A 16,757-nucleotide genomic window follows, 5' to 3' on the forward strand; every position below is an offset into this window, starting at 1 on the left:
CTCAGCTGGGAGGTGGCCTCCATGCGTGACCACCTCTGAAGCCTGGTCCCCACGCGTGGCTTCCAGGACCAGCGAAGAGACTGCTAACCTCCGTTCAGTTTGGGACTTATTTACATACAGGTGAGGTGGAAACACTGAAGTAGATTACGGAATAACGCTTGGTATTCCAACGTCATGCCGTTAATTCAGATTCTGGGAAGACCAAATTTGCATAATTTCAACGTGGAGTGGACTAAACCTTATGAGCTGACCGGCTATAAAGAGAAAGAATCGACATGCGATACATTTCGTTCCTTAAGTCGGTCTCGGGTAGACATCCCATTATGCTAGATACTTCTTAGCCGGCTGTTTATTGAGCGTCACGTGTATGCACAGCAAATGCTTAGAGAAAAGAAGGGGAGTCCAGAAAAAGGGAAGACTCTCATCAAGCCTGCATTATAATAATTATAAAAGTAACTGAGTTCTTATAATTTTAAAATTTCTCTTTTTTTCTGCACATTCAACCCTTGCCCACAATTCACTGACCCTAAAACCATGTACTTCATGAGGCTTAATGGTTGGGCGGTTATAGCCCCAACTGGGATGTCAGGATGGCCGGGTTCAAATCCCAGCATTCCACTTAAAGTCTTGGGTGAATTCCTTTACCTCTGGCAGGCTCACCCAGTTTTCTCACCTGCCAAATTGTAGAAGAAATCTCAAGAGTTGTCAAAAAAAATTAAATTAAAAATAATAATATTGTAAATCAACTACACGTCAATTAAAATAAGAACTGAAGAAATAATAAAGTACTATACAAATAAAAAGGGCTATTAAAATCACTACCTTAGGAGCTTGGGGGTGATCAGGTCATCTGGCGAGAAGCAGGATGGAGATTGTTTTGCCAAAGGGCAGCTAGAAGCCGAACTGGTCCATGCCTGACTTTGGCTGACACATCTCCACCCACTTCTCCGGACCCTTGGAGCTGGACACTCATCTGCACACATCTGGACACATCAATGCCAAGCTGCACACTCATCTGGCCGGCGGCAGTTGTACGAGGTGAGTTCCCTCCCACTCTGCATCCCCTAACCCCGTCTGGTCTGGGTGGCTGGCTGGGCTCCCACGGGGGCTCCCCTTGGAGAGAGAGCCCCATCTCTCTCAGCTCTCAGCTTGCATCTGGGAGCTGCAACCTTGCTGCTACGTTTCTTCTCTAAAGGGAAGGTCTAAATCCCTTCCTGAGGTTCACCTTCAAGGTTCAGTCATGACCGCCTCCTCCTGGGAGTCCTCTAGCTTACCTCCCTCCTAGTAAGCAGCTGCTGTGCTCAAAGGTAGCACAACCCAATTTCAATGGACTTGTCACTGGTTCACGTATGCTCCTTGCCCTTCCCAATCCTCATCACAAATTTTAGTCCCAAACCATGATTTAGCCATTCTGTTTCTCCCCCATTTCCCCGGCACCTTTAATAAAGCGTGAAGTGTAGAGGTCTTCAAACATGAGTGATGCCCTTTGAAAGGAAAATGAAAAATCATCACGGACCCCAGAGAAGGCACGTGAAATCCTGATCTGAGAAATAACGCGGTGGTGCAAAGGGCACAGGAGGGGAGTCCCTGGACTCTGACCATGTGACCTTGGGCAAATCAAGGCCAGATCACCTCCCTAAACACGGTAGCAGTTCACACTGGCAACAGCACCGTGAGAATGTCCATTTCAGACCAGCGGTTTTCAAACTATGGCAGCACAAAGATCTATTCAAATGCAAACTCAAAGACCTACCAGTAAACCGCCTACAGATGCCCCAGGCAGATGGATAATTTTTGGTTGGCCAAACCCCAGAAACACCTCATCATTGCCCTGAAACCGCCGCCCACTGGGGTTCCAAGTGCCGAACTTTAAAACCCCAAGACTAGATCACACCCAGCCCCTCCCACTTGGATCACTGTACTTCTCCGTGGATGGATCTGGAGACAGAGTGTGTAGGTTGGCCAGGTGGGGGCAAGGTTAGGTTTTCTTTAGGCTCCCGAACTGTTGGAGGCAGGAATGGAGAAGCCCTGTCTAGGCAGAGGGCTTGGCCCGATAATACAGACAGGGAAGTCAGAGGTCACACCAGCAAAGTGTCCCCAAGCAGATACCTGCTGCTGGGAAAAAGTGCTCCCGCCAAGAATCTCTGACAGTTCTCTTCTCTCCCATTACTTTATTAAATAAGCATTTCCTCAGGGCTCCCTCCTAGTAGCCAAACACTATTCCGAACTGGGACTTCAGGGCACAATCTCTGCCTTGAAGAACTTTGCAGGCTCCTTACGAGCACCCAGAGAGCACGGAAAGATGGCTGGGACTCAGAGGAAGGTACGTGGCCCAGACCTAATAAGAGGAGAAGGGACAGTTTCTTGGAGGAATTGATGTGATGGTTAAAACCAGAAATGCAAGCGGGAGCTAGTTGGGTGGAGGCAGAAAGACGGGGGAAGAAAATTCTGCAGAGAAGAAACACATTCAAAAGTAGCAGAAGAAAGTGGAAAGAGCCAGGTGGCGGAGCTGAGCTGAGTTCAGATCCCTGCTTCTGCACTTCCTCTCCTGGTGACGTTCTTTAAGGCTCCGCCTGAGGGGCTGTGCTGAGAATTAAAGGAGAGAATGCACAGAGAGTCCCGGACACGCAATGTACTGGGTGAGTGGCGTTGCATGCTGTTAAATACCACCCATGACACGAGCCTATAAGCTGCATCACCACAAATCTGCCACCATCACCTTATTCATCCTTGTAGGCTCATTTTCTGGCCGAGAGCCGTGCATTTTGGAGGCATCCAATGAGTATGTATTAAATGAACGCTGAATAAGAGCAAAGGCACATACATACAGTTTCGGGACTAGAAAGCCATTTTTACGTAGCTAGAGCCCAGCTACCTCTGCGTCCTTACAGGCAGGTAGGATGTGAGGGTGAAAGAGATACCAAATGAGATAACGTCTGCGAGGCACAGAAAGCGCCTCAAAAAGCAGGGCTGGGGATAAGTACAAGGTGTAAGTAACACCGCACCTGATTAGTGTGTACGCCTCTGCCCGCAGATTTCCACCCACGGACTCTGCCCTTCTCCACCCTTGAACACAAACACCCTTCCTGTCTGCAAATGCTGTATTTTAATACCCATCTTCATGTGCCTACAGATACCTGCATACTTCCAACAGCCAGTATTTTCCCCCAGCATGACCACAGAGAAGTGTTCTTGAACTTAGGGGAAGCTCAGGTTACACACACTCTGCCCCTGCCCCGACCCACTGCTTCTTCAAGGGTCCCTGGGGCAGGAAGAAGGGCCAAGCAGACAGCTCGTCTCTCTGCGGTGGGGCCCTCGGCTCCCACGATCAGGCTGCATTTCCAGTAGAGCAGGAGACCCTTACTGGGCATGGCTCCTGCCAAGAGCTCTCTAGAACTTGGTGGCCCCTCACTAGTTAGCTAGCAGCCAGGGCCAGAGCAGAGGGGCTGACGGCCCCAGGAGGGTGCAGAGAGACTGGAAGTGGAAGGACCCGGGAATCTTAGATGCTCAGCACCCCAAGCCCCTCCTGGTTCCTGGGAAACTGAAGGCTAACACGTCTGGAGCGCTTTCCTGAGCCTGACACCCTTGTGGGCGAGCAGAACACTCATTTCCTCCACAGTTTAATCCTTTCCACTTGGAGCAGGAAGGGGAAAGCCCTTGGTGTGTTTCAGAGCCTGTTGCTTCTGAGTTGTGTGCTCGGAAGCCTGGAGTTAAGCCTGTGCAATGGGGTGTGTGTGTGGGGGGGGGGGGGTAGGGGTGGTGAGAGTGGAGGTCTGGCTGCCTGGGGTGGCTGAGAGGAAGAGGTGAATGTGGTGTGTGTGTAGGTGTGAGACTGTGTGTGTGTTGCTTCGGCTGAACTGCATATCCAGGACCCGCAGCTCCAGAGGGCCACTTAATTGGGTTCATCACCCTCCATCCGCCTCAGCCCCTGAGACCTACTCCTACGGTGAAACATTCCAAACCTCTAACTGCCTCCGTGTCCCCGCCACCAGCGCGGACACAGCCCATCTCCAAAGTTCCAGGCGGCAAAGTTCAGCGGCCGGGCCCCGGCTGTCAGACCCTCTCGCACACCTCCCGCTGGCTCATCTCCGGACCTCGGTGTCACCCAACACCCACGTCCGGCCAGATCAGACTCGGGGCCGGGAGGAGATAAACCCCGTCTGCGGGAGACGGAGACAAAGACGGAGGGACGGACGCACCATCCTTTCTCCAGGCCCGGGACCAGAGCCGCCGCACGCGCCCTGGCAGAGGGGAAGCCCTGACAGTTGCATGTGGAGACAAAGACACCTGGACAGACGCCGGCACAGACAGACAAAGACCGACGGACGCGCTGGCACGCCGCGGGGAGCGCAGCTTCCCCGGAGCCCGGGCGCCCGGGCGCGGCCGCGGACCCTTCTCTGGAGCGAGCGAGACCCTCGTCCACCGCACCTTACCTGCCCCTGCGCGCCCGGGGCTGACTTGAGGTTTTTTGTGTTTTGGTTTTTTTCAGTATGTTTTGCGATGGGCTCCCGTCTCTCTTCTCCCGGAGCTGCCGGGCCGGGCGGGTCCCGCGGCTGCTCGCGGCTCCGGATCGCTGGACGAGGCAGGCAGAGAAACTTTCGGCCTCGCCGCCCGCCCGGCGCCCGCCCGGCGCCCGCCCGCTCGCTCGCTCCCGGCGCGCCGGCCTCCGCGCGGGTCCCGGAGCCGCGGGCGGGCAGGAGAGCAGGGCGGGACGGGCGGGGCGGGCGGGGTGGGGCGGGGCGGGGCCAGCGCCGCTTATTGGCCAGGGCGGGCCGGGGCGGGGCGGGGCGGGGCCGGCGCCGGCGCCCCTGATTGGCCAGGCGCGGCAGACGGCTCGTCCTTGCGGCTCCCGGGCCTTTGTTCCCAGCTGACAGCTGGGGCTGCTCTCGACCTCCGGGCTCCTCCGCATCCGCCTCCAGCACGGGGTCCCTGATCCCCCAACTCTCCGTTCTCACTTCCAGCACATCTCTCCGCTCAGCCCCATCTGCTCAGTCTTTCTCTCCCACCTCTTTCCCTATTTTTTCTTTTTTTGTCCTTTTCTTATTCCCCCCTTCTTTATCGCCTCCCCCTGTAACACCCCTTCTTACAAGTTTCGTTTTCCCAGCACCATCTCCCCACGCCAACCCCTAAACCCTGTAAAAAGTCTGGATTTCTAGGTCAAGACTGCACCAGCAGCCTAGTGAGGGTCGTTGGTTCACCACGCCGGGATCGTAGACTGGAGCCCAGACCAGTGGCACCCCACTCCCAAGACTGTTCAGAGGCCAGCTTTTCCAGCTCCCTCCCAGGGACAGAGTTTTAGGTGAAAGCTGAGGCCTGGTTTATAGCTACTCATCTCACCCAGTACCTTTCTAATACTATCATTTTCTCTACCACCCTCACTTTCAACTTCTAGCCTTTGAGCTGGGAGGGGGCCCAAGCTTACAAATTTTGTTTGCACAGAGGGGTAGTTAAGTGAGGTTCTGGGTGTTGCATGAGGCTGGGATTCTGAGGCTGTACTGAGGCTAATCTGGTAAAAACCAAGCATGGCTCTGCCCTGGGCGTGTCAGAGGGGGAAAGACTGAGGTGGCTGGCTTCTGACTATGACTGAATGGAGGAAGACAGACAGAAGGGAAGTAGCACCCTTCCACTCCAAGCCGGGCGAGGTATCCTCCCCACCTCCAGCTCTTGGAAGACGCCAGCTCTCAATCCCAGGCCTCCCGGGAGGCAGCGAAGCATGAGGTTTACGAGGTCAGACAGGCTCTGCGACTTACCCCTGTGTGACCCCGAGCCCATTCCTTAACCTCCTTAGAACTAAACGTTTTCGTTTATAAAATGAGGGTGACGATGAGGGTAAGAATGTAAACTCCCAGAGGGTAGGGACTTTGTCTTTTGCTCATGGCTGAGGAACTTGATTTGTTTTGTTCACAGATGTATCCCCAACATGCAGAACTTGGCTGGCACGTAGTAGGCACTCAGTAAATATTTATTGAACGAAGGAATTTCTTGTTCATAGATTTGTTGTGAGGATTAAATAAGAATCCTTGGTATTTCATAAGTACATACACACGGTAGCTCTTACAAGTAATATTACAACTTCTAGGTGTCAACCCGAAAGGCTACTCAGCCTTCTCTGAATAGCACCTTGTCTTCCCCAGTGGGTCTCATCTCTCATTTGGAAAGCCATTCTCCGCCTGTCCAAAATTTGAGACCTAACATGCAATCCTCACACCTCCTCTGATCGTCCCAGAGAGTGTTGCTGCCTGAATGCCCAAAGACAAAGTGTGCTCCAACATTCTCAACTGCCAGGCTTGCTTTCTTCTGGGGATGCTGAGCATGAGAAAATGAAAGGTGTGTATTTAATAGATTTGGTTATGAATGATTGTGGAGAAAATTTTATGTAAATATATCTCACTTTATGTGTGAGCCTGCCACTCACATTGCAAACTCACACACAGTCAAGATAATGGGTACGCGTGGCTGTCCAGCCTAAAGGCAAAGGGCAATGAAATATGTTCATGGTTTTTTACAAGAGGATCTTCCTAGCTGGGTGTTTTTCCTTTCAGGAACCCACAGGAGGTCCTCACTTTCTGTTTCTCTAAATTTGTATTATGCTGCAAATGAATAGGCTTATTTATTTGTTTGTTTTGTTTATCTGGGGGGGTAGATTTGTTTGTTTGTTTGTTTGTTTGTTTTAATGGAGGCACTGGGGATTGAGCCCAGGACCTCATGCAGGCTAAGCGTGTACTCTACCACTGGGCTATACCCTCCCCCACCTTGAATAGGCTTTTTGTGTCAACCAAGTGACCAACAGGAAATTTAATATCATTTGTGTAGGCTCATTGGTACACGATCTGAGTCAGTGAGGATCCTGATCAGGACAGCACCACTTATTTTTCATGGACTAGTTAAACTAATTACGGTAACTGGTTTAACAGCTTAAGCCTATGCAACCTTCAGAGAACAGCGACTTGGTATTATCTGATGACTAAGGGTGACGTGTAGATATTTACTATTAGAGATAAGGAACGCTGGAGGTCATCCAGATAAATTGGTGTACAATTGGTAATAGGTAATACTTCTTAATAAGCGAGTACCTGAATTTGTCAATAAATGAGTTTTATTAAAAAAAAAAAAAAAAGTCCGGAATGATGGCTCCTTTCGCTGAAGCTCCGAGCTCTCGTGTCCTGTCCATCAACACAGTACGTGTTCGCTTGCCTGCACGGTGGGTGTGACTGCAGGTCTGTCATTCCCTGGAATGGGAGCTGTCTGGGGTCAGGCACTGGGCTCCACACCTCTCTCCAGGGACAGACGTGGTGCTGCCACAGGTGGGAGCTTCTCAGTCACAGACACCTTAGCACCTTGGAGGAAGGGTAGATTCTTGGAAGGAAGAGAAGGGGTCGAGTGGTCTTCAGACTGCCGTCAGACTTCATTTTTGTGTCTTCAGATGTGGTGTTGCATGAAAGGGGCAAAAGGGTGGGGGAGGCCTGCCTCCTGGTGCTGGCCCTTCCACTGACTATTTACATGCTTTTTGGACAAGCCCTGTCCTTGGCTGGGCCTCAGTTTCCTCATCTGCCAAGTGGACAGTTTGGGTGAGGCTCCTTAAGGGGCATCTCCAGCAGCGATGTGCTGTGGGTCTCAGTCAGAGCCATTCTAGGTAGACATTCTAGGGACTGACGTACAGCCCTGTTATAATGATTAAGGCCAAGGGTCTGGGCAGAGTGTTGGTGGGTGAGTGAGGGGTGGATTCATAGAAACTCCCTGTGCCAGAGATGTTTCAGAGATGAAGTGGGGGGTATTAAGGGTGGGGTGGAATTAAGGAAGCAGAATGGGAGAGGAGAGCTGTGATCATACAGGGTATGTGTGTGTGTGTGTGTGTGTGTGTGTGTGTGTGTGTGTGTGTGTGTGTGTGTGTGTGTCTGTTCATAAAAGCCTCGGAATGTGGCCTCCAGAAGCACAAGGCCACAATTAGCTTCCTGATTCAGCTGTTGGGCATGGTAATGCAATGCCTGGGTGTGTCTGCCCTTACAGCCCCCAGTGGGATTCTCAGTGTGGCTCCTCTTCCTTTGTCTGGTGAAGGCATGCTCCCTTCCTAGCCCTGGGTATTCCACGTGGACCTCTGCATCACTCAGGCTCGCCCTTGGCTGAGCTGAGTCTCAAAAGCTGGGTCGCAAAGTATGTTCTTGTAGAAAATTCCCTGCTACCCTCATTGACTCATTACCTGAGATTCAAGTAGTTTCCTGTTTTAGTTTATCATTCGTTCTGTGACTCCACTCTAGGACCTTAGATGGGCCACATAGGACCAAGGTCATGGACCAGTTAAATCAGCAGCTTCTCTGGAAACACCTCTGCTTTTCTCAGTGCACTTTTTCCTCTCACAGTTGAAATAACTGCCTGGTTTCTTTTTTATCTTCAACTCTTCTGCAAGTTTCTTGTTCAAAGACCAACATCATTCTCATTCAACGTTGAATCCTTAGCCCATTTTTGGTACACAGCAAGCACTCAAAAAGTACTTCAATCCTTTCTATGGTGGAAGGCAGGCCGATGTGGCAGAGAGGGGGATGAACTCCAAGGCAAAAGATCCACATCTCTTCCCACTTCTTCAAACTTCTGATCTTGTCATAACCTTTTTGAGACTCAGTTTGCTCATCAGTAAAACGGGCCCAATAACATCTGCCTATCTGTCTCATGGCAACGGCACAAATATGAAAAGAATGAATGAAATCAAGGGTGGTAAGAAAAGTAAAGAATGTTCAATAATTGTTTAATATTATTCCAAGTCTGAAAATTCAGAGTCTTGTGTCGGGAGGTAAGAAAGGTTGAGTATATTTAACTGAGGTTGGGTAATCTCCAAAAGTAGGTGGGAAAATACTATAATGCTAGAGCATTGAGAATCCCTTTAAGGAATCTGTAGGCCACTACTCATCTATCTCCCAGCTCCCCCAGGGAAGCAGAGGAAGGCTGGTTTTCCCACAACCGGGGCCGATGCCTCCTGGTCTTAGAAGATGCCCCACCAGTGTCCTGCCTCCCCCCAGGGTAGAAAACCGTTCCCCTGGAGTTTCCCCAGATGGGGAGCTCTTGTAACCAGAATTTACATTTCTTACCTGTGCGTTCCTGGGCACCTCGCACCTCGTATCTCCGGGCGTCAGTAAACTCTCCTTTGCTTTGGGAGGGACGCCTCTTCCTTGACGTCTCTGGGTGTTACGATGACAAATTAGATAAAATGCTAATTGTGTTTCTCCTTTCCTAGAAAGTACTAGTGACTTCCAGAAATTGTTTATCATTCTCATTCCTATCATCATCACTGTCGGTAACATTATGATCTATAACTTCATTCGGAGTACTTAGCCTACATTCAGGTTCAGGAGACCCGGGAGGTTGTCAAGGGAACACACACTCTTAGATGCCCCGGGGAGAACTTGCTGACCTCAGAGTTCCCATCCCACAGTGACTCAGCTCCCCCAATGAACACGCTCAAGTTACCTTAGGAAATATATCTACCCCACTCTTTTCTTTTCTTTTCTTTTCTTTTCTTTTCTTTTCTTTTCTTTTCTTTTCTTTTCTTTTCTTTTCTTTTCTTTCTTTCTTTTCTTTTCTTTCTTTCTTTCTTTCCTTCCTTCTTTCTTTCCTTTTTTCTTTCTTTCTTTCTTTCTTTTTCTTTCTTTCTTTCTTTTTCTTTCTCTCTCTCTCTCTCTCTTCTTCCTTTCTCTCTTTTTTTAAACTTTTTTTTATTGAGTTATAGTCATTTTACAATGTTGTGTCAAATTCCAGTGTACAGCACAATTTTTCAGTTATACATGAACATACATATATTCATTGTCACATTTTTTTTTCACTGTGAGCTACCACAAGATCTTGTATACATTTCCCTATGCTATACAGTATAATCTTGTTTATCTATTCTGCATATGCCTGTCAGTATCTACAAATTTTGAAATCCTAGTCTATCCCTTCCCACCCCTCAACCCCCGGAAACCACAAGTTTGTATTTGATATCTATGAGTCTGTTTTTGTTTTGTATTTATGTTCTTTTTTTTAAAAAATTCCACATATGAGTGATCTCATATGGTATTTTTCTTTCTCTTTCTGGCTTACTTCACTTAGAATGACATTCTCCAGGAACATCCATGTTGCTGCAAATGGTGTTATGTTGTTGGTTTTTATGGCTGAGTAGTATTCCATTGAATAAATATACCACATCTCCTTTATCCAGTCATCTGTTGATGGACATTTAGAATGTTTCCATGTCTTGGCTATTGTAAATAATGCTGCTATGAACACTGGGGTGCAGGTGTCTTTTTGAAGTAGGGCTCCTTCCCCTACTCTTTCATTGAAAGGAAAACTGAGTAAAAGAGCAAGATGAGAAGCTGGCCCAGCTTCCCTGGAACTGGGACCTCAGGGTCTTAAGGCCTGGGTCCTATACCTGCCTTAGCAACCCTGTGACTATACAGTGGCTGAATGTGGTTTGGTTTGGTCAGTGTAGACCACAGGCAGACAGTCTTCCCCTGAGCAGAGAATAGGGGACCGGCCACCTCATCTAATGCAAAACCGGGGCTCCAATGGTACTAACTAGCTTCTAGTGCAAGTAGGCTGTGTTCAGCCACCAGCTGACAAGGCTCATAAAATAATTGCTTAGCAAACCCTTCAATATAAATTCAGGGTTAAACTAAATTATGGAAAAACGAGAAGAAAATGTTCTGATTTGACTCCTCCCACCCCAGTATTCAATAGGATGCAATAAGCTATTTCTTTTTTAAAAATATTTTATTATTATTTTTAAAACTAAAGTATAGGCAATTTACAAAGTTGTGTTAGTTTCTGGTGTACAGCATAGTCATTCGGTTATACATATAAATATATTCCTTTTCATAGTCTTTTTCATTATAGGTTATTACAAGGTCTGAATATAGTTCCCTGTGCTGTACAGTAGGACCTTGTTGTTTATGTATTTCATACATAGTAGTTAGTATCCGCAGATCCCAAACTCCCAACTTATCCCTGCCCCACCTTTATCCCTGGTAACCATAAGTTTGTTTTCTATGTTTGTGAGTCTGTTTCTGTTTTGTAAATAAATTCATTTGTGTCATTTTTTTTAAGAGTCCACATATAAGTGATATCATATGGTACTTGTCTTTCTATTTTCTGACTGACTTCACTTAGTATGATAATCTCTAGGTCCATCCATGTTGCTGCAAATGACAGTATTGCATGCTTTTTATAGCTGAGTAGTATTCCATTGAATATATATACCACAACTCCTTTATCCAATCATCTGTCAATGGACACTCAGGTTGCTTCCATGTCTTGACTATTGTAAATAGTGCCAGGATGCAATAGGCTATTTCTAATTCAACATCTTCACTCTGAGAGGTTCTGGCTTATTACCTGTTATGGAATGTCTCTTAAATGGTTTTGAATAGTTTGTCTAAAACTGAGAAGTAAGGCAGACGTTTCCACTTACAAGTAATCAAAGAGGTTGAATCAAACTGGCTTTAACAATAGAAAAAATCTCATAAAAGAATAAATTAAGAGATCGACTCCCAAGTTAGTTCATACCTTATCTTCACAATGTCGTCAGAGATCAGGTCTTGCCATCTCTCTTGGTTTGCTGTCCTCAGAGCATGAGCTTTGCCCTAAGGAGAGTTGCTTCAAGACTACAGGCTGGATCCATCAGTCTCGTTGTCACGCCCAGAACCAGCAATGGTCTGAGGGTTAAAGGACCTTTGTTCCTACATCTCTTTCCTGGGATCAAGAAAACCTTTCCTGGGAAGCTCTCAGCTGCTACTGGGCAGCTCAGCCACATCATGAAGCAATCATTGGCAAACTCAATGAGATTATGTTGATTGGCTTTGACCAGAAAGTTGGGGGGTGGAATAGATACTGGTGATGCAGGAAAATGGTTGCCTTCCTTCAACCAGAATGGAAGCCAGAATGGAAGCGTCTTCAAGGGTTTCCCCAAGCCCTGACCCAGCCCTCCTGCAGCCCCCGCTACCACCCACTGAAGTCCTACTGAATAGCACATCCATATCTTGTTCCTCTTCCCTACACTGTGTACTTTGTAATGTGTGCTCTCTTGTTTCAAGTGAATGAATCTCATTTTCCTAGATCTTTCAGTGGTCAGCTCCATGCTTGGCCCACGATCAGCACTCGACAAATATTTAATGACTAAATGAAGGCGGGGACCACCTCTTCTTTTTCTGTCTCCCTGATAACATTCAGCCTGCTACCACACAGAGGGTGGCGACTAATGGACTAATTGGCTTTGGGCTAATTTCTCCCCAGGGTTGAGGGACGACAGGTGGACAAAGAAGTTGGCATGACCTTTGTCAGTTCAGAGGGAGGCCTTTGGGAAACAGGCCCTGTCAAGCTCCCATTTGCTCGTAGCCCTAAACTCATTTAAACAAACAGAACATATGAGACCATGACTTCTGGGAAATCATTTAGTTCCCCTATGGGGAATGTTGGCAAGCTCATTTCTTCCCCGTGGGGGCTGGGAAGGGGGAATTAAAAAATAGCAGAGAGGCTTTTGAGACCCTGTGTGCCGAAACGGAATTTACACATATACTCGTTTCTCAGGCAGCTGCCCCAGGAGTCCTAGACTGAAAGGCTGACTCTGTCCCTTAAGAGTTGGTGGAATCAAGACCAGTCATCAGGGACCTGCCCTGGGCTTGGGCTCCTGCTGGCCTTCCTGGCTTTCTAATCGAATCCTCCAGATCACTCCGTCTCTCAACTAGCATCACCATGCCTCCCTCACGTCTCCTGGGATTAGCTTCCCTCCCTTTACTTTGTGTCTCAGATTCTCTAGGAGCTGACCCTATATTTTACCTTTGTTCCCAGACTGTATGCTCTGCATGTTGGCTGTTTATTTTGCCACTGTTCTCAGATTGATTGAGAAAACTCGCATCTTACCATCTGCAAAACTAGAGGAGGAGGGGAGGGGGACCAAGGAAGGGAGGTGGCAGGTGGCCGTACCAGGTGATCTCTGAGGTCGCTTCTGCTGTTTTCTGACTCTGTACCTGAGGCTGCTGGGAGCAGCCAAAGAAGGACGGTTGCAGCTGCCAGGGAGCTCTTGGTGAACTCGGACCGATTTTGCCTTCGGGATACAATCGAGGCACACGCGAAGGAGCCTCAGTTTCCTGGAGGTTTCCTAGTATTACGCCTGCCTCCCAGTGTTGCCACGAGGGTTTATGGCTCCAATGCTTGTGATGTGCTTAGCCCAGCATTCATCCTGCAGAAAAACCCTTCTCAGTGCCACCTCCTCCGCTCCCCCAATCAGAAACCCAGGGCCTTTTCTACCCTATTTCTTCCAATGAGAAACGACCTCATGATTTGACCTGAAGCCCACGCAGCGTGGCGGAGTGGAAAAAACCATTTTGAGTCTGTAGACTGGCGTTGGAGGCTTGGGTTTGACTTAGACTCTGCACTCAGTAGCTGCATGACCTTGGCGAAGTCTTTTGCCGCCGTATCCTCAGTTTCCAGCACTTCTGAGTGGTAGTAACAATATGATTCCGCCGGGAGGGCCGCAGGAGAAATAGTACAGGTGATTAAGCAACTCCACCATTCTGGGACTTCTGTGATTGTTACGAGAGGGCACTTCATATAAACAACAAGGATTTACTGTATGGCCCGGGGAACTATAGTCAATATCTTGTAATAAATTAAGTGGAAAAGAATTTTTAAAAGAATATATATATAGAGAGAGAGATAAAAAGCTGAGTCACTTTGCTGTATGCCTGAAACTAACACAGTACTGTAAATCAATTATATTTCAATTGAAAAAGAAAGAAAGAAAGGAAGAAAGGAAGAAAGAAAGAGCACTTCACAGTAAGGCGAATGTGATTCCTTGACAGCTGAGGGCTGCTTCCATTCCTGCTCCATTTCCCACCCCCTCCCCTAAGGTCTGCATCTTATCATAGGAGGTAATCCGGATGAATGAGGCAGAGGGAAGTTCCTGGCAAAAGCAGGGGGCAGAGGAGGTCCGTGGGAGGAGGAAGGGACTCATCCCGCTGGCCTGGAGACCCCCGAGGTTAGGATCCAGGCAGAGCTGCAGCGCTGAGTGGGGAAGGGGGAGCTGGAAGTTGGGGGTGGGGGGGAGGTAGCGAGGGGAATGGGTCCAAAATGGCAGCTGGAGAGGAAGTAGCCGGCTGCCTGTTCTGGAACCTGGAAGAGCAGTGTTTGGAACGTTCTCTCTCATTAATCCTATTTAAAGCCTGGCTGCCGGGAGGGAGGCGGGAGTCCTGTTTCAACTTGCAGCGGTGAGGTGCCCTGCCACCCTCGCGCTGCAGGGCTGGCCCGGTGCTCTGGGGCCACCTCTGCTGGCTCTCACAGCCTCTCCGAATTGCCTCTCAGGCTTCGCCTCCCCTTAGGCCTGCCCTTTACTGCCCGCCCCCGGCCCTAATCTGGGTTGGCGGAGAGGCTGCTCGCTAAGAAGGCAGGAGGGGTGGGCCAGCAGGCTGACCGGCAGCTGCTGTTCTGGTGAGGAAGGGGCGCTGGAGAAGGTGACGAATTCTTCATGAAGGTGCGGGTGGGGGAGGGAGGGGCAAACAAGCAGGGGCCCTTGTGCAAGAGTGTTTTCTGGGAAAGTCCCTCTCCCCCTGGGCGTGGGGAGCCCTCTGACTGGTTTAAAAGCTAAGAACAAATATTCGTAGCTTCTCTCTTTGGGACTCTGGCAGAAGAGCCAAATCGAGGGGACAGGGGCCTCCCTGGCCTTGAGTGGACCTCCCACTAATAACACAGGGCCAGCCTTCTGTGAGGGAGGGTTCACTCCGTAGTATTATTTCTGGGAAACCAAAAAGAGACTTCCTAAACAACCCCTTGTAAATGTGAGTCCATCCTGGAGATTCATACATGGCCGAAACCAAACCTTCCGGCGGTTACCAGACCCCCAGGGTTCACAGGGAGCCCTTGGCGATGCGACCGACCGGGGGCGTCTTTTAACCTCAGCTGATTATCTGTGAAGTGCAGAGACTCCCCGCCCCCACCCTCCAACCCATCTGACGTCCACCTCCCTGGACCAAATCGGATGACGATGTGAAATTCTTTTACATTGTAAGTTTCTGTACACACGAGGCAAATGCAGTCCCTTCACTCCAAGTCTCCTCCAGCCTCAGGCAGACTTTCAGTCCCTGGCTGGTACTTGTTCCCTGGTTTTCTGATAAACTTTAAGAGCAAAACACTGAAATGTCACAGCAGAGATGAATCTGCTCTCCTACCTACTTCCTGTTCTGAGCATCCTTTCTTTTCTTGAGCCTCCCTTGGGTTGTCTGAGACGGGGTCAAGGTCAGAGCCTTCCCTAGCAAGACTGGACAGGGTTGAAAGGTCTGCATGGCATGATCCTAAGAGTGCACTGGGAGGTGAGTCAACCCACAGGGAAAGGCGGAATCATCTGAAGATTTCGTAGCAAGAGTCATGTGCCAACGGGAAGCCAAACTGGTAAGTTTAGGTCCAGCACCGGTGGGGCCAAGTGACCTTATAAAGGCACTTGGTTGTGTTGTATCTGAGTGTTTCCTCTCAGTTAAACAGAGATAATAAGATTCAATTTGAATAACATTGTCCTTTGTAATAACATATGATTTGATTTCAATGGTTTTCAATCAACATCCTCAAATGACAATCACTTTAATCTCATTAAGAAGAAAATTAAGACTCGCCTGGTGTTTGCATCTGGCTCGCACAAGGGGACAAGGGATTGTGAACCAAAGGCTGCAAACGTTAGGTAATTTAGACCCCTGGGACCAGCAGGCTGTCCTCGATAAACGCCCATTTAGCGGTGCTTTTGCTATTTTGAAGCACAGCCAACTTCACTATGATTTGCATTAAGCTCCCACAATGCCAGGCACCATTCTCATTGCCTTGAAAGCAATAAAGCCATCGGGTAGGAGACACTATTTTTAGGACTTAAAACTGAAAAGCAAAAAAAAAAAAAAAAACACACACACAAAACAGTGCGAACATAAAGGGATAATTTAACAGGATCGTGCTCATGAGAAAAGGGAAGACACTCTATTAACTTCTAGGCAAGTGGAACTTAACATTTATGTGGCACGTGAAATCACCACAACTGAAAAAAACAAGTTAACAGCCCTTTTATCACCAGGCAGGGGACATGAGAGAGGTATAAACTATCTCTAAGATGTCTAGGGGGGTTTGAGGAAAAACGCTCTTGTTTTAGACCGACCGAATCCTGGCCCCGGGCATCCGAAGATGTGGTCCTTCAAGACATCCTTTTTCTCAGCGGCGCAAAGAGTGAGAATATTTGTAGAGCACTTTATAGTTTTGAACTCCAAACATTGTCTTATTTGAGCTTTGCCAACACCTTAATGGAAGAAGGGCAAGTATTATTCTCCCCACTTAGCAGATGGGGAAACTGAGGCTCAGTGAGATGAAGTCACCCACCTAACAAGCCACGGAGGGAGGCAGAAGCCGCTTCTCTCTTTGCTTCTGCCTCACTCCTTGTTCACATTCTTGACGTTCAAACCAAAACACTCAGCCTGTAATTCGAATCGCAGATCATTTGACAGGGCTAAAAGTCGTCCTGTTCAACAACTCACCCAAGGCAGGAATCCTCACTACCACGTATGCGACAGGTGGTTACCCATCACTGCTTGAAGGTTTATATCAATGGAGAACTCACTACTTTATGAGCCAACCCGTTCTATTTTGACATTGGTAAATGTCAGGCAGTTTGGTGAAATGAAAATAAAACTCTCTCTCCCAGTAATGTCTGCCCTTCATTTAATGGTTCATTGGATGTTGAAGCCTGAATGGAGCTTAGAAACGAG

The 16,757-nt window shown here is 48.5% G+C and overlaps 1 protein-coding gene across 1 annotated transcript in view; it reads right to left on the reverse strand.

Annotated features, from left to right (window-relative positions):
- The window catches only part of LZTS1 (leucine zipper tumor suppressor 1), a 48,527-nt gene extending 43,864 nt beyond the window's left edge, over positions 1 to 4,663 (reverse strand). Inside the window, exon 1 of the mRNA XM_031442271.2 lies at positions 4,434 to 4,663. The gene's annotated coding sequence lies outside the window, so the exon portion shown is untranslated. The remainder of the gene's footprint in view (positions 1 to 4,433) is intronic.
- Between the last annotated feature and the right edge of the window lie 12,094 nt (positions 4,664 to 16,757).

Source organism: Camelus dromedarius, chromosome 36 (assembly GCF_036321535.1).
Source record: "Camelus dromedarius isolate mCamDro1 chromosome 36, mCamDro1.pat, whole genome shotgun sequence".
Taxonomy (NCBI): domain Eukaryota; kingdom Metazoa; phylum Chordata; class Mammalia; order Artiodactyla; family Camelidae; genus Camelus; species Camelus dromedarius.